This window comes from Petromyzon marinus, chromosome 10 (genome assembly GCF_048934315.1).
Source record: "Petromyzon marinus isolate PM22_M1 ecotype Great Lakes invasive population chromosome 10, UKy_Petmar_22M1.pri1.0, whole genome shotgun sequence".
In the NCBI taxonomy this organism is placed as follows: domain Eukaryota; kingdom Metazoa; phylum Chordata; class Hyperoartia; order Petromyzontiformes; family Petromyzontidae; genus Petromyzon; species Petromyzon marinus.
Window position 1 is genome coordinate 3,809,580 of NC_133676.1, and position 17,656 is coordinate 3,827,235.

Here is a 17,656-nt window from a genome sequence, read left to right on the forward strand (position 1 = left end):
TGTGCAGTTGGGGCGGGTCACACCCGTTGCGGTACCACACGCGCACCACCGCGCCTGCACAGCCTCTCCCCTGCACCACCACCTACAACCTGCATACCCCATAGCAGCGCACACCCTCTGCGCCTGCACCCCTTCACGTGGCTACACATTTAACCCCTTCTTTCGCACCGTACGTAGCCAACCGTGCAAATCGTAGGGGGGTCATTGTCTAGCAGTGCCCCGCGTCCACGCGCCCGTTGTGGATGAGCCCAATGCAAAGATTCGTTGGAGGTGGAAAGCTGCGGGAAGAGATGGCGTGGAGCACACTGTGGAGGATGCGGGATTCTGCATGCGCGGCTCCGACCGCTCTCCAAAGGGACTCCGCCCGCGCTGCTCATGAGCGGGGGAGCCGCTGCGCGCCTGCACGTGGGGCTAGGACGGAGGTCGCCAACCCAAGGCTCTGCAAGGACTGCTTCGTGACGTTGTTTATGAAGGACCCACCGTCTCGTAGTCGCCGCGGTGCATTGCGGCTCGTGCAATATTTCGGGGTTTTTTTACCGAATTCAAAAAAGCCAAGCTCTATTTTATTCTTTTGGTTGCCGACCCCTGGTATAGGTCATAGCGGGGACGTACTGCCTCCATCACCCCCCTCGCCCTCCCACCCCCCTTGCGCGTCCCTCCTCTTTGTGAGTGGCGCGGGAGCGAGGCGCGTGAGCTGAGGAGTGCGATCAGGGTTGGTTTTACGCGCGGCGGTCCCTGGCGGCGGAGGCGGCCACGATCGTTCATCGTCTCCGCCGTTGCAGCTGCGCCACCGCGAGAGACGCGAGTACCCCTACGCGGCGCTGCCCGTGAAATAACAGAGCCCCGAAATGCCCCTCCTCTCCCTCCTCCATCCTCCGCATCCCCGCCGCCTCTTACGGACACGCGGAGCCACGCAGGCACAGCGCATTACGTGGAGGAGGGAGCGTCCTTTTGTTCCGACTCGGCCCCATGAGGCTCTCTTCAATTTCAGCTTCCTTTTGTGATGGGTGGGGAGGATCGGGGAGGCGTCGTCCAAACGCTGTGACGATTGCGGGCAATGGAAAATAATTCCAAACATTTGCTCAGGGAATATTCGCCCACTCTTAAGATTATTTTCCAGGAGGGTCCTGCATCATTCACACGTTTGACCAATTCCATAAATGAGTGGTTGGCTTTAACCGAGAGAAATGCAGGGAGTATCCGGAGAAAACACTTTGCGTATGAGGAGGGTGGCACTTAGCGCTGCCATTTCCTGACCACGCCTCGCAGCTCCACGGCTACAACACCCGGCAAGCCCTGGGACTTCACCCACCAAGCGCCAACCCAGGATCGACGCTGCTTAGCGTCCGAGATTCGACGAAGAATTGGACTTCATTCAGGGAGATTTGGGTTGCGCGGAGAGTAACACCCCCGTGTCACGAGAACCTCAGCTCTGGCTGGACTTTCCCGGCGCGAGGGAGGGCGGGGGGGGGGGGGGGGCATCCGCAAATCTGCAATTGCTCACCCTGACGTGTAATTTTACAGGCGAGGAGCATCGGGCGGCGCGGACTGACGGCGCGACGCGCTCCGCGGGATGATGGAGAGGCCGAGCGGCACGCGTTATTGCGCGGAGGGCCCCCAGACAGCGGCTCCCCCCTCACCCCTCCCATCACTCCCCCCACCTGCCCCCCGGTACCCACCCGGGTGATGATGGATGGAGTTCGCGCACCTTCTCTCCCCCCCCCCGCCACCCCCACGGACAGGTCTGGATTTCAGCGCCGTGGCGATAAATAGAGTGCTGTATTCTGAGCCAGATTCTTATCTCGAGAAAGCGGCCGATCGCCATCGTCTCGCGAGTTGCTCCGCTGTCGGTAATGGAGACATCGGCGCGTTTTCGAGAATAAAAATACGACGGAAATGAACGTTCGTCAAGATCATCATCTGGTTCTGGGTGCGTGCGTGCGTGCGTGTGCTGTGTCTGTAGGGTGCGGTAGCGTAGCGGTTAGCGCGTTGTGCTACGAACCTGGTTCCAGAGTTCGATTCCCGCTCACGGCCAACACCATTGACGATTATCTGAACTGGTTCTGGGCCTACCCAAGATCGACTGATCCTCAAATGAGTACCTGATGCGGTGTGTAAGCATCGCCACTGGGGAGACAAAGGCGGTTGGGCGTGGTGCTGGCCATCTACCCCCTCATGTGCCGTTCTGGCCTTCAAAGCTGCTCGCTAAGAGCACTTGCCCAAACAGTCTGTTAAAGCTATACGGGGGATCTTTGTCTTTGTTTTTTTGCGTCTGTGTGCATTTGTTATGAAAGGTCAAAGGGCGCGAGTTCACGTGTCGCCGAAACGACCGAGGCGGCCGCAATGCGTGGAGTGGCTTTGGTGATCTCCCACATCGTCCAGTTTTCGCCAAAAATTGGACGAAAATGAAACTTTCCCCAACACCACGTGAATCGGGCCCAAGCTGTCTGCCCTGCTTTTATGAGCGCCAAGATGCGAATTTTTGTAAACCTTGCGAGTCGTGAGCACGTGGTGAACTTTCCACATTGCTATGGCGGAGACTAGTATAGCCATAGGACAACCGGTGGCGATTACCACGAAGCAATTGTTATATTATCGACACCCGAGGGATGATGATGATGATGGAGGCGAAAGAGTTTTTGATTTCAGCTATTTCTGATTGGGATGCCTCCGGTAAAATCGCCCGGATAGGCCTCTATGGCGTTAAATCTCGAAGGCTAAGCAGGAGTTATGCCTGGATGGTGCTTGGATGGGTGACCACCACCATGTATAATATAGGTGGGGAGAGGTGGTGCAGTGGTTAGCGCGCTGCGCTACGAACCCGACGACCCGAGTTGGACTCCCGCTCACGGCCAACACCAGCGACGATTATCTGAACCGTTTCTGGGCCTTCCCTTGGTCGACTCACGCTCAAATGAGTACCTCGTGTGGTGTGTAAACATCGCCACTAGGGAGATAAAAGCGGCCAGGCGTGGTGCTGGCCAAACTCTCTCTCGTGTGCTGTTCTGGCCTTCATAAGTGCTCGCAAACAGCACTTGCCCCACCAGTATGTTAAGGCTATACGGGGCATATTTGTCTTTGTTCACGTGTGGCCAGTCAAAGGTATTATAACAAACTCAGCACATTCGTTAATAACACTGTGTGGTCTTAAATATATATATGAAAACGGGGGGTGGTGGGATCTTTGTCTTTTGTATAACACGTGTGTTGTAACGCCTTCACCAACCCGTATTGACCAGCATGGTCAAGTCAGATTTATTTTTTTTAAACGGCGCTGTGTGTATGATTCGCAGCCACCAGGAACCTCCCGTGAACACAATGAGGATCCACCGTTGCACTGTTTAGAGACTGCCCTTCCCGGGTTATAGGTCACCATAGGTCACTGACTCCACAAACAGCGCCTTAAAATGAAACCTGCCGCTCACGAATAGCATGCGACGCATTCAAGTAAAAACTAACAGTGCGCGTCAAAAAATCTCCGGTATCACGAGTGCGTCGCGGAAGAAGGGCCCTCATCCAGCAACGAGCGACGGCTTGTTTATTGGGGGTGCCGCTCGCTGCCGAGCCGCCTTCAAAACAAAGTCACCTGAGACGGTCACGGCATCTCATTACGCGTCGCGATGGGGAATAATCGATCGGGTTCGCGGGGGGGGGCGTGGGGAGTTCGGGGGTAGCGCGCATGGATGCACTTCACGCGAATATAATCTCCGCCGCACTGGGAGGGCGGGGGCCTCGTGGAGTTTACAAAATCCCTGGGTTTGTTTTCACACAACAACACAAAACCCATCGTGCCTCTCTCGCTCTTTATCTCCTCCGCATATCGACCGGTGTGTGTACAGTACATATATATTAATATATAAGCTACAACTCCGTTGCTTGCGTCGCCACACACACATGATAAACACAAATGTGTTTTTAATCCACCAGCTCTCTCGGCTTTCCAGACCAACATGTTTTTTTTTCAATCATGTTTTGGATAAAACTCTGGACCGGTTTTGACCCCGTGGGGGTAGGTCGCTGTCGACAGTCGAGGCGTTTTCAGCAAATGATGCTTCATTATCAAGAATGTTATTGCGAGAGCACTCCATTTAATCCGTGGGGCCCCCGTACGACGCAAGGGAGCACTGCCGACCGCCAAGCGATGCGCCCCACCCGGCCATGCGATGCCTTTGTCACCGGTCCGTGGTCGTGATGTATTTATTAATCTGTTATTGGTCTTGTCGCGTTTGTAGTGTTTCTGTCCGGTTTGGTTTGCGTTCTTCAATTAGTCTTCATTCCTCTCTTTGGCCCAATAATGACGTCCACTTGCAACGCGCCTCCACCGCCCGCTGCTCACTCGCGCCGCTGACGAGAGGACGACTCAGAGACGCGCGGAGGAACCACGGACGAGTGGAAGGCGGCAGCAGCAGCAGTCACGCAATGAGCTCTGCGGTCGTCTCTTTTTTTTAAGGTGTTCATCGGCCGGTGTTTGCATGTGGGAGGAAACCGGAGCAGCTGGAGGAATCCCCACGCGTGCGAGGGGGAAACACGCTATCCCATCATACACCATGGCGCAGGTGGAGTCCACATTGGCTCCTCTTCAACGCCCACGGGAAGGGAGTTTCACAGCATCTGTGTGCGAGCCACCAACCCTCGCTGTTGCCTCCACAGTACTGGGTCACAGGCAGCCACGTGCAGCAGAGCCACAACTGCCCAGCTACAATATGCATGAGCGTCTAATTTGCGACGTTTGTGTGCATAAATATATATTGTAATCTATTAATCAATTAATGAATATGTTCCTAACATACGTCGCGTACAAATAATGCAACGACGTTTACACAGTTGTTATTCACGTGGTCTTACAATATGTGCACATTTGGAATCTATAAGACTGACGTTTCGGGAAATTGCCTTTCTTTCGACGAGAGAGAAAGAGGCCGGAGAATTTGAGTGACTCGTAGCCCGGGATAGCGTTCTGCACACGGTGCGAACCCGATGAGAGAACTGGGGCGTTTAATATTGGTGGCAGATACATGGCTTTGAATTGACATATCAACCGGATTGCATTGGCACACACTGAATACCAAGCAATGCCCCTACGGTGCCGCGCGAGACACGGGCACAATGAAAATGAGTGTCATTCGTTTATGGAGGAAAGCCGCACCGAGTAATTTAATTTATCTTAACAGCAGGCTCCCCTGCAACATTGGGATGTACAGTTAAATCATCTCTCTCTTTACTCTGAAGAAGGGCTGTCTCCCGAAACATCGACTGTTCGGCTACTTTACGGGAGTGTTAATGAATCACGCGGTGTTTTTTTGTTGTTCTTTAAATGCACATCACTGCCACGGCAGTCCCGTCACCGGGCATGCCGTCTTCATCGACTGTTCGACTCCATGTGGGACGGAGCCGGAGCATCCCGGAGAAAACCCACCAGGCACACACGAGGGGATGAGACTCAAAGGTCCGCACAGACGGGGCTACACGAACCCACTTGCCGCGCTGCCATCTCCTGCCCACATTCCGCTCTGGATCACCACGCTCCGGCTGCTCCGCTCGCTTCGCGTCTCTGATCAGAGAATAACATTCCCGACTCCTGGCCCCCCAGATCTCCCTTCCGGATGGTTACACGGTCCCCCCCTCCTGTGGTGAACCGCATTGTCGAGGCGGAGAAGCGTCAGTGCCTTGTAGGCCTGAGCAGCTCTACTGCATCTCCGATGAGCACGGTTGGCTACGTGCGGTGCGGAAGAAGTTCACCGTCGAGCACGTGGAGAACTGGATCGGGGCACCCCGTGAACTACGACCTTCCAGCCAGTCGCCAGCAGCTCTGGCTCCACCAGCCATGGCGTCGGCTGGGGGAGGACATCGATCACGGGACGCCTCCTCGATTATTTTCACCGCGTCGCCTCGTATCGTACAACACGCACGGACTTCTGCTGCAGGATCGCGAGAAGCGGCGGCAGTAGCGGCGGCGGCAGCGGTGGCTTGGGTAGGGCCTTCATCCAGCAGCGGGTTGGCCACCAATGCCGACGATGCCCTGCCTCGGCGTGGGTGCTGGGGGCCGCAGGGATGTGGGGAGGGGAGGGGGGGTGGAGACGCAGGGGAGGAGGGAGTCTCGGGCGAGGAGAGTGGAGATGTAAGCGTGACGCGTTCTGACAGCGTCGCTGCTCCGCAGGAGCTCGGCCGTCTTGGCGAGTTACTCCTCGGCGGTGGGAGCGGTGACCTGGCACGGGGAACGTGGGGGGGGGGGGGGACGCTTCAGAAAGGGCACAGGGGAATGCGATATGAGTGGGTGATTGGCCAGAGGTGAGAGGAGACGTGCGCAAAGACACGGGTGAATGTGAGCAGGTGAACCTGGATACAAGTGAATTGACCGCAGGTGAAGTGGACAGAGTTGCACATATGAATGTCGGCGGGTCATTGCGCGCAGGTGCGTGGACACAGGTGAATTAACATATTGGGATACGATTTATTGCGATGCCTTTTTTTTACATAATCGGCTGAGTCAAGCGTGCAAGACCGAGTGTCTCAACAATTCAATAGCCGCGCGAGAGGCATTGCACGAGTGGCCCACGAGTGGCCCACGAGTGGGGGACAGCCTGCAATGCCGCGGCCTGCATCTATACTCACGACAGCGAGGGGGTCACGGAGGATCCACTTGCCAGTCACTTTGCGGAACATCTGACCGCCACTCCACATGCGGAGCGATTGAGCGTTGCCCACAAGTGGCGGAAGGTCTCAAAGGCAGCCAGATGGGCTGCTGAGTCCGTCGCGTGACGTCGGCGTTGGCCGTGTTTGAAGGTTGTCCCCGCCACCTGTGACGCCATCTGGAGGTGCCACTGGGGTCATTAGACTCAAGAGAGCTCGCCAAGCCGGGGACCGGGAGGGGTGGGGGGTGGGGTTGGTGGTGACGGGTGAAGACGGTGGCTCGGTGGAATAACACCATCTTGAAGCACGGGTACACGTGGCATACGCTCCCTTGGTGCAATAGTTGGCACACAGGATTTACAATGAAAAAGCCACCGGATCGATCTTACGCAGCGTGTAGCGTACTCGCGCGCTTGTCAAGACTTCTGCACAGCGTGGGAAAAGTAGGCCAAATGACCTCTGTCGGGGCTCGCTAGAGCTCCCTCGAGAGGAGGCCCTTCCGCCAGCAGTGGCTTGAGCAAGCACTTGCAGGGCTGCGCCTTTTACATTGCGTTGTGCACGTGGCATGCCTTGCAGCTTGAGGAGCAGACTCTGCAAACTCAAACCGTGTCTACGCAGCTGCAATATCGAGGAACATTGCGTCTGTCTTCTGCCTGGTCTGGAAGCCAATGATTGATGGAGGTTCTGGGTTCCAGAAGTTCATCAACAGGTACTGAGGTTTGGTCTGAAACGTGAAACGTGCATATTAAACACATGAGACTTGGCATTAGATGAGTGAACAGAGTTGGATGGGCACATATGAATATGTACAGGTGAGTGTTACAGTTGAATGTCAGAATCAGAATATGTATTTAAACTGCACGAATCCGATGAGCTATCACGCTATTTTTTCACAGGTGTCCAGTCGAATGTGGTTGGTCAGTAGCAGAAGCGATCGAGTGGGTGGGTGACCAATAAACACCCCCGGTCGCCTTTCTCTCACCGGTACTGACGTTTGCACACCGAAGAAGGTACTAATTTAAGGCTGAGTCAACCTAGGGGAAGCCCAGGACCGGTTCAAATATTTACCACTGCAATCGGTCATGGGCAGGAATCGAACTCGGGTTGCCGGAATCGTAAAGAAGTGCAGCGCTAACCACTACTACCCTGCAGCTCCCCTACGAGGAAGGCGTGATGTGACAAAACAGACAAAGATCCCCCGTGTAGCTTTAACAGACTGTCTGGGCAAGTGCTATTCGCGAGCACCTATGAAGGCCGGGACGGCACACGAAAGGGTGGGTGGCCAGCACCAAGCCCGGCCGCCTTTGTTTCCCCAGTGGCGATGTTGACACACCACACCAGGTACTCATTTGCACACACACACACCGTCACGGACTCGCACTCACACATTGCATCCTTGTCGGCGAGATCGACCCAGGGCGTGTTTAATAACAACGGCAGCAACAGCAGCAGGGACAAAACCTTCACACAAGCACACACACACTCTCGCGGGCACACACATTAGATTGCTTGAATCAAATGTCGCTTTAAAGTTCACGAATCAGTCACGGAGCGAATCCATTAGTGTGCTGCGAGAGTGGATTGGGGGTGATGTGCCGAGTGTGGCGAGCCGTGTTCGCCACACGGAGGCCGGAGATTCCGAATCCCGCCGTAAATGCGAGCGCAGGAAACCTCCCTCCTCGCTGCATATTCCCCGGCTCCGCCAGATGAAGTTTGTGTGACCTTTTCCCGAGAGGTCACCAAAAGCGGGAGCAATGTCTTTGACACCCGGAGATGGACAAACCCCGGGGGGATGTGGGGGTCATGAGCAGGACGTGGGGTCACGCCACAGGGGGATGGGGGAGATGATGGTTGGGGGTCGGAGCGAGACAAACAATCGACAGATAGATGGATAATTTGTATTTGATTTATTTAAAAAAATATATATAAACCTGGGCAATCCCTTGAGATGGAATATCTCGTTTGCAGGGGTATCCAGGATGTCAAGTGACACGTGCAGTGCACACACGTGTTGTTTATCCAGCAAAGCCTTACTGAGTCTCAAACCTATTTTTCAGGAGGATCTTGAATTGCAATGTTGAGCTGCTCCATCATGGAGCGAATGGTATTCATGCGCCAGTGTGCACGGTCGTGTTGGTGTGGCTCTCCGCTGCGTGTTCTGGTTGTGCTGCATGTTGGTCGAGACGGTGTCCGACGTTTCGCTCCACGTGCTGGGAGCTTCCTCGGGAACTGAATTCACATCATGCCCAACAACTCGCGATACAGCTTGACGATTGTTTGGCTTCACGTGGGAGGAAACCAGACCATCCCAGAATCACAATATTGATTTACCCCAGAGAAATCCGATGAACTATGAAGCTCTTTTTCACAGACGTCCAGTAGGGGCGGGTCAAAAAAGTTACAACAACAATACACAAAAAACGATAGGAGTGGCAGCAATGCCACTCCTATCCCCACAGACTGGTTCACGATACACCACTCACTGCACTGCACTGCCATTGGCTGGTCACCGCCGCCGCCCCAGCTGTTTCGTGACTCTCACTCAAATCTCTGCGTGATCCACCAGCCTTCGTCTTCGAAGAGCTAGACAACAGGCGCGCGCCACCACGTCCGGCTTTGATAATGGAGGGGATCAGTTGGGGGTGGGGGGATGGTTGGGGTTGGGGTGTAACCCTGGGAGTCTCCGCTCCCCTGCACATAGTCAGCAGCAGTCGCGTTTGGTGTGTGGGCCTGCCACCTTCCGTCATGGGAAGTCACGCTTCTTCTAGCCGCATCCACACCGGCACAAAGTAGGGGGTGCGATGGGGCTGGGAGGGGAGGGGATAGGGGTGCGGGGTGGGTGGCTGTGTGGATAATTCGCAGCTACCAGAACCACCAGAATCCCCTCCTCCCCGTGATCACAATGGGGTTCACAGTTGCACTGTTTCGCGATTGCCCGCGTCGAGTGGAAGGTCACGGACTCTAAAAAACACTGCTTTCAAATTAAATATGCCCCTATTATGTCCTTGCGTATGATAATAGCCATGTGTTCAGGAGCTAAATGTCAATGTCGAGGTCTGCTAGCCACGAGAGGGCTTCAGAAGAGAGAGTTTGTTTTGCTTTGCAATTCCTCCTCCATTTAAGGTTGTATACATGGTCCATAGTTTGGGTTGCATGACCACAATCGAACTCTTGTGGCTCGCCCTAAAGTTTTCATCCATGAGGTAGATGGTGCACATCGGCCTGTTGATGTTCTGACGCGGTTGATGGTTCTGAGATCGTCGAGAAGGAACGTCCAAGCCGGGAGGTGCGGTGGTTTGTTCCAGACGTTCACGTTGCTCCGCTACTCGGCATCGTTCTTCCGCTTCTGTTGATTGCATCGGATGCCTTAAAATTAAATGCACGCGTAAAATGTATGCACCTATCGGCAACCACCCTCTTTCCTGCAGTGCACGAAGTGCTGTACGTGTACATTTAATTGTATCCGTGAAAACCTGTCTCAAGACGCATGTTTTTTTTTTTATTCAGGAGTTTCCTGCATTTGTATGTTTGGCAAATCCCATGATAGGATATTCTGAGACAACATGAGTGGCAATTGGGAGGAAACGGTAATATCCCGTGAGCACTCACTACTCCGGAAGCATATATTCAATAATCATTTGCTGTGCTCTTATTACCCGGTCTCCTGGCAGCTTAGGTTGTAACAAGATCGGGCGCATTCATGATAATTTGGGCGTAAATTAATTCACCGTGATGGAGAGACACAAAACTCCCTGACTACCACTGCCTCTTCACGTAAAACGTGCGGCTGGCTAACGTTTCTGGAAATGACCCTTCCGCATGGCGAGATCTTCTCGGCCGTGCTAATGATATCACCAAAGAGCATTGTCCCCCCGCCACAAGAAGGGATAATTTCCATCACTATCAAAGGAGACTGAGCGGTGAGATCGGTTCGCGTTGCAGGAGTGAGGTCGATGTTAGTTTAGCAGTGCTGGACCGTGAGAGATGGCGACGGCGTGGGGAGAGAGGCCTTCATCCAGCAGTCGATATGGCCAATGGCTCACGACGTAGACGACTCAGAATCGCCAACTGAGAGGGGCTTCCCCCAGGGGTTGTTTTTCTTCTGAGAAACAGCGACTTAATGAGAACAAACGACCGCACGAAATTAACGCTCTCGGCGTGGCTCACGGACATCTATGTAAACGAGATGTGACATGAGACCCAAACCGCACAAATCGGCTTCAAATGAACGCGCGCACCCAGACCGCTCGCTCTGGGGGGTGGGGGCACGGCAAGCACCCCCCCCCTTTCCCCCCCCCACCCGCCAATTCTCCACCCTCCCGCCTTCCCAACCCATCCTCCCCACCCTCCCCACCCGCTCTCTTTGCCTCTGAAAGGGATGAACAGGCGTGCTTCTTTTTTGGCGGAGCCACTCATTAACCGCCGCGGGGTCGTGTCGCCCGTGACCCGTGGAGGTCAACCCACCAGCCAGGCGGGGCACAGGCTCTCAGAAGTCACGGGACACAAAGAGACAATTATAATAAGGTCAGAAATTATGAATAAACGCACGCGGGTCCGTGTCGCAACGTAGAGAATCAAATCGCAGTGCTGTCCACCGAACTTATAGGCCCTCCGCAGCTATATTTCAGAGTAGCAGTGGTAGACTTGGCAAACATGTAATTTACCTCCGCAGAGTGAAATTACATTTGCCCATAAATGCAGCCCTTCAGCGAAACGGACTGAAGTAATATTCTAGTTGTCCTTTACATGGAGTCAGACCCTTGACATATTATGATTGCACGAGCCACAATCATCCACGACAGCGCGTTACGAGTGTGCGTATCAGCACTCGCGACGACAACGACAAAAGCGACAACAAGAACCCAGACAAACACAATGCTCCACTGCATCACCAAAACAATACACGCGTTCTGTCCATCCATTCAAAGTCGCGAACTCCAGAGCGCGCCGCTTTCAACGTTTTACGAGACATTGCAGCAGTCGCAGCCTTACCACCCCCCCCTCCCTCATCGCCCACTATCCCCCCCCCCCCGCATGCCACCACCACGAAAACCCATACCAGCCATTCGCCACTAAGTGACGGTGATGTCACCACGTCACCTGTGCCAGGCCAGGTGCACTTTGAGGCCACGTGAAGTGTCGAAGGCTCGCTGACAGGAGGAGGTCTCGGGACAGACCCAGTAGGTGCCATGGGTTGGCTGACCGAGATGACCGGTAGATGCACCACCAGCTGTACCCCCACTGTGCCACCACCACCAGCACCACCCCTACTTATACCCCCTCGTACCCCGAGTCTGGAGGACCTCCTGTCCCCAGTGGCGGTGCGAGATTGGAAACATCGCACGCGTCGGTTTACACTCAGACTCGGCGGCGAGCAGCCGCGAATTAATGCAATTCCCACCCTCTCTCTTTCTTTCCCTGGGCGCATGTAACCTTTCGCTTAATTCTATTCGCTGTAGCCGGCAATGGAAAGAAGTTTGCAGGGGCCGCCACTCGACGCTATTTATAGACGGTTGATTATATCCCCCCCCCCCGCAACCACTACCCCCGCGAATCGACCGTTGCCCACAACTCACATGAGCGCGTGGGGGGCAGGAGCCCCCCGCCGTCCCCCCGTTATTAGCAGCGAGTCGCGCGCCTCGTCACGGTAGCTGTATTACATTAGAGCGATGCATTTATGCGATGTGGCGCCGAACCACTGTGGTGTGGAGCATGGGGATGGGGTTGATGGTGATCCAACGGGGGGAGGGGGGGCTGGGAGGGAGCCCCCCTCCCCATCCCCTCCCACTCCACCCGCCACCTCCCCCACCACGACACCACCTAACCCCCAAGACGCAATTACACGCTTTTCCCGTGGGTAATCACCGCTGGGGTTTAGCGCTGTCGTACACTGTCCGCCGACAATTTTCATTCCTGTTCCAGTTTCTGGCGCGACATCTCGGCAGGTGGGGCTGGGCACCACGCAGAATTGATGGGGTGGCGGCGGTGGTTGTGGTAATGATAATGATGGTCATTGTGGTGATGAATGTTTATGGTGTTGGTGGCGGAGATGTCGACGATGATTATAATCAGTGATAGTGGGAGGCTAGCAACCATCACAAATCCGACTGTGTTGCAGCTGTTTCTAATATGAACAACGTTAAATGTTATCTTCATTAAGCAATTCACGTTAAAAGAATCATATTTTTTAAAAAAAAATTAAAGACAACATAATAATTTAAAGAAAAGTATCTTTTTTATTCGAAAAATAATTTCTCATCTCCAGCTGCTTGGCGGGGCGGCACCCCAACACCCCTCGCGGACGAACCGCACCTGTTGCTAGCAGTGATGATAGCGGTGGTGGTGGTGGAGGTGATGGTAATGGTTATTATGGACATGGCGGTGGTTTGACAGGTCTGTGATGATAGATGATTATCGTAGCGATGGTTATGTTGGACATGGCGGTGCTTGACGTACGTGGCGGTGTAAATGATGGTGGTGAATATTGATGTAGTGGTGGTGGCCACAGGCGAAATCCCTGAGGATAGGGAGTGGTAGCCAATGTGTTGAATGGAATGAGTAAAACGGGCGTCTAACGTGACCAAAGTAGTGAATAAACACGCTGTGTGGTGGACTATACACACTATACACTACACCAGCGGTGGCCAATACGTGGGTCGCTAAATATTTTGGTTTTACTAGGTAAAGTCCACTGAGCTCTATAGCTCTTTTTTTCAGGAGCGACCTCGCCACAAATGATAGTTCAAAGAAGTATTATGTGGACATTTATAGCAGCCAAATACTCTAAATACACGATTCTAAATGTGGAGGGGGAAACCGAAAAACCCAGAGAAAAATCCATGTGACCACAGATGAGAGAAACACGCAAACTCCAAATATACAGGCGTCAGGGTCGGAATCGAGCCCATGACCTCCTTGTATACGAGGCGAGGTAGTTAACAAATCAGAACAAACACCAGCATCATAAACAATGCAGCAACAATCATCGTCACGGCTGGTGGCGAATAAAAAAAATCCCAGACTAAAAAAAAGTTCAGTCCATTAAAATCACGGTGACATCTACCAAGAGATGGCGCTAGTACTTTACGTCGCTGTCGTATTGATTGACAGGGTTGAATTCATCCGGGTAATTGCTGATCACAAGCCGTGTTTGGTGGATCGCAGGAGAGCCCCGAGACGTCCATGAGATGGATCAAAATGCTCATTGGCCATCGCTGTGGCCGCGCTCTGAACAGCGTGGTCGCTAAATGGACAGAGTTCGCTGTAGCCGAGGGCTTGAAACGATTTAGGGGCGACAACCGAGCGTGGGAAGGATTGCGGGCTCAAAAAAACGGTGGCGGTCTCTTTTTTTTTCAACAAGACACTCGTTTGACAATTAACATCTCGTTACACATTAACGAGTGCTCATGACTAATTTAACGCTGCCGTTGACCTTTTAAAACTGTAATCTGAACTCGCTGATGTAGAGTATCGCGGTGGTGATGGTGGTGGGTATTGTCTTGATAGTGGTAGCGGTTGTGATGGCACAAGTAGGGCGAACGGGTGGTGCATCTGCCAGTCTTCTTAGTCAACCCATGGATAACGCCTAGGGCTATTCCGTCACCTCCTGTCAGCGAACCTTCGCCACTTCACGTGGCCTCAAAGTGCGAATGGCGGCTGTTATTGGTGGTAATGTTGACGGCGGAGGGAGTAATGGTCGTAGTTGGTATCATTTGCGTTCCTGGTGATAATCAGGTTGGCTTGAGATCAGGAATACATTTTCCATCTTGCAGGGTTGTCCCTTATCCTCCCATCAACTTTTGAGATGTAAACTGCCGTCTGACGTTTTATTTCACACTTAGTTCACGTGGATGGAGCATCACGCTCACCACATCGTGGCGATGTCGTGGAGAAGGTACAATTAACAAAGGCAGCCGTCCCGGATTACTTTCAGTGTTTCTCCTGATACGTTTTAAAGAATATTGGAGACATTTCGTAAATTGGCTGGTTGCAGTATTTGGCGTTTACACTGAATCTTAAAAAAAAACATATCTTAGCATCCTAAGATATTTTGGGCAACTTTGAATGGACTCATGGCTCTTAAATACACTATTTGTAAATGTATACGTGTATTCTGTATCCTCATGACCCAGCCAACGCAGCCTTGCTTGCCGGGGGAGCTTACTGATGGGAATGTCCAGATCTTTCAAGGATTTGTGAGCTCCTCACACAATTCAGCCTGCTGGTTAAACCCAGGATGGATCGTAGGCAGGCCAGCCTGAATGTTTCTAACCAGAGCGGATGTTCCATTAGTGGGGTCCACGTTTCATATAATCACCACCATCACCACCACCATCCTCACCATCATCATCATCACCACCATCAGCATCATCACCATCACTAATTTCACCACCAACATCATTACCATCATCATCACCACCTTTACCACCATCATCATCACTACCACCACCATCATCATCGCCATCATCAACCACCATCCTCACCAACACCACCACCATCATCGCCATCATAAACCACCATCCTCACCATCACCACCACCATCATCGCCATCATAACCACCATCCTCACCATCACCACCACCATCATCGCCATCATAACCACCATCCTCACCATCACCACCACCATCCTCACCATCACCACCACCATCCTCACTATCACCACCACCATCCTCACCATCACCACCACCACCATCCTCACCATCACCACCACCACCATCCTCATCATCATAACCACCATCCTCACCATCACCACCACCATCCTCACCATCACCACCACCATCCTCACCATCACCACCACCATCCTCACCATCACCACCACCACCATCCTCACCATCACCACCACCATCCTCACCATCACCACCACCACCATCCTCACCATCACCACCACCATCCTCACCATCACCACCACCACCATCCTCACCATCATAACCACCATCCTCACCACCATCCTCACCACCACCATCCTCACCATCCTCACCACCACCACCACCATCCTCACCATCATAACCACCATCCTCACCACCACCACCATCCTCAGCATCATAACCACCATCCTCACCACCACCACCACCATCCTCCCCATCACCACCATCCTCACCATCATAACCACCATCCTCACCACCACCACCACCATCCTCACCATCACCACCACCATCCTCACCACCACCACCACCATCCTCACCATCACCACCACCACCATCCTCACCACCACTATCCTCACCACCACCATCCTCACCATCACCACCACCACCATCCTCACCATCCTCACCATCACCACCACCATCATCATATTTTCCACGCGTGTCAACTTACCCCGGGTCCCTTTAACGAGCGATCCGGTGACGTTCCCTGCTGGCCGCGCGCATGCGCAGTGCGCGCGTAGCGGCGAGGCGCGGCCGGTTCCCGCGCCTCCTCCTCCTCCCGCTCCATCTCCTCCTCGCTCTCTCCTCCTCCTCCTCGCTCTCTCCTCCTCCCCCTCGCTCTCTCCTCCTCACCGCCACCGTCGCTGCCGCTCTTCGTTCACCTCGCAGTCACCATTCCTCCCCGTGAGCTGGCGTCGGAGTGAGTGAGGATCGGGATAAGGAGGAGCGACACCCCCTCGCCCGCCCGCCCGCACCAACTTGGGGAGAAGTGGGAGCCTCGTTTCGGGCTCCGTGACGGCTCCGCTCTCCTGTGACTCCAGCCACGAGGCCGCGCCGCAGGCTCCGTCGCTGCTCCTCCTCCTCTTCCTCCACCGCCTCCTCAGCCGCCTCGCCCTCCTCTTCCTCCTCCTCTTCCTCGCCGGTCCCGTTACACCCCCCCCGCCCCCACCACGCTCTCCTCCCTCATCATTCAATCCCTCATCGTTTAATCCCTCATCGTTTAATCCCTCATCGTTTAATCCCTCATCGTTTAATCCCTCATCGTTTAATCCCTCATCGTTTAATCCCTCATCGTTTAATCCCTCATTCCTATCACCCCGGGGCGGAGCTTGGTGATTTTCGCTGTCGGATCAGCGGCCGCGATTCCCGGGGCTTCTGTGACTTTTACAAAGTGGTGGTGGTGTGGTGGTGGTGGAGGTGGTGGTGGAGGAGCGGGGCTGCCTGCCTCCTTGACGGCGCCACCCGCTCCGACACCGCTGCCGATGGCTCCGTGAGAGCGCCTCCTGGGCACGAGGCGACGACGCAGCTGGGCTGGCTCAGGTGACAGCCCCCCCCGGCCCCCCTGCTGCTACTCCCCATCCTGGCACGGTACCCCCCACCACCACCACCACAATGATATCTCCTGCTGCTGCTGCTGCTGCTGCCGTGAGCGTTTCCTTCCCTCCTGCGCTTCTCCGTAAGGCGGCACGGGTAGCGCACGCCGTGTGTCTGTGTGTGTAGCGGTGTGTCTGTGTGTAGCGGTGTGTCTGTGTGTGTAGCGGTGTGTCTGTGTGTGTAGCGGTGTGTCTGTGTGTAGCCGTGTGTCTGTGTGTAGCGGTGTGTCTGCGTGTAGCCGTGTGTCTGTGTGTAGCGGTGTGTCTGTGTGCCACGTCCACGCCGTGTCTCTGTGTGTAGTGGTGTGTCTGTGTGTAGCGGTGTGTCTGTGTGTAGCGGTGTGTCTGTGTGTAGCGGTGTCTCTGTGTGTAGCGGTGTGTCTGTGTGTAGCGGTGTGTCTGTGTGCCACGTCCACGCCGTGTCTCTGTGTGTAGCGGTGTGTCTGTGTGTAGCGGTGTGTCTGTGTGTAGCGGTGTGTCTGTGTGTAGCGGTGTGTCTGTGTGTAGCGGTGTGTCTGTGTGTAGCGGTGTGTCTGTGTGTAGCGTTGTGTCTGTGTGTAGCGGTGTGTCTGTGTGTAGCGGTGTGTCTGTGTGTAGCGGTGTGTCTGTGTGCCATGCCGTGTCTCTGTGTGTAGCGGTGTGTCTGTGTTTAGCGGTGTCTCTGTGTACCGGTGTGTCTGTGTGCCACGTCCACGCCCAGTCTCTGTGTGTAGCGGTGTCTCTGTGTGTAGCGGTGTGTCTGTGTGCTATGTCCACGCGGTGTCTCTGTGTGCAGCGGTGTGTCTGTGTGTAG

At 54.2% G+C, this 17,656-nt stretch overlaps 1 protein-coding gene and 1 long non-coding RNA gene across 3 annotated transcripts in view; one reads left to right on the top strand and one right to left on the bottom strand.

Annotated features, from left to right (window-relative positions):
* Nucleotides 1-3,520: 3,520 nt before the first annotated feature.
* Nucleotides 3,521-16,045, bottom strand: LOC116941086 (uncharacterized). The gene is made up of 3 exons (XR_004402637.2): nt 15,942-16,045; nt 6,613-6,809; nt 3,521-6,205 (listed from the first exon to the last, which is right to left on the bottom strand). It is a non-coding gene; the product is annotated as an uncharacterized LOC116941086 (long non-coding RNA).
* LOC116941085 (polypeptide N-acetylgalactosaminyltransferase 13) overlaps nt 16,039-17,656 on the top strand; it is a 64,769-nt gene continuing 63,151 nt past the window's right edge. Inside the window, exon 1 of one of the 2 annotated variants that reach the window (XM_076066059.1) lies at nt 16,039-16,858. The gene's annotated coding sequence lies outside the window, so the exon portion shown is untranslated. The remainder of the gene's footprint in view (nt 16,859-17,656) is intronic. The other variant, XM_076066060.1, reaches the window with a different exon arrangement.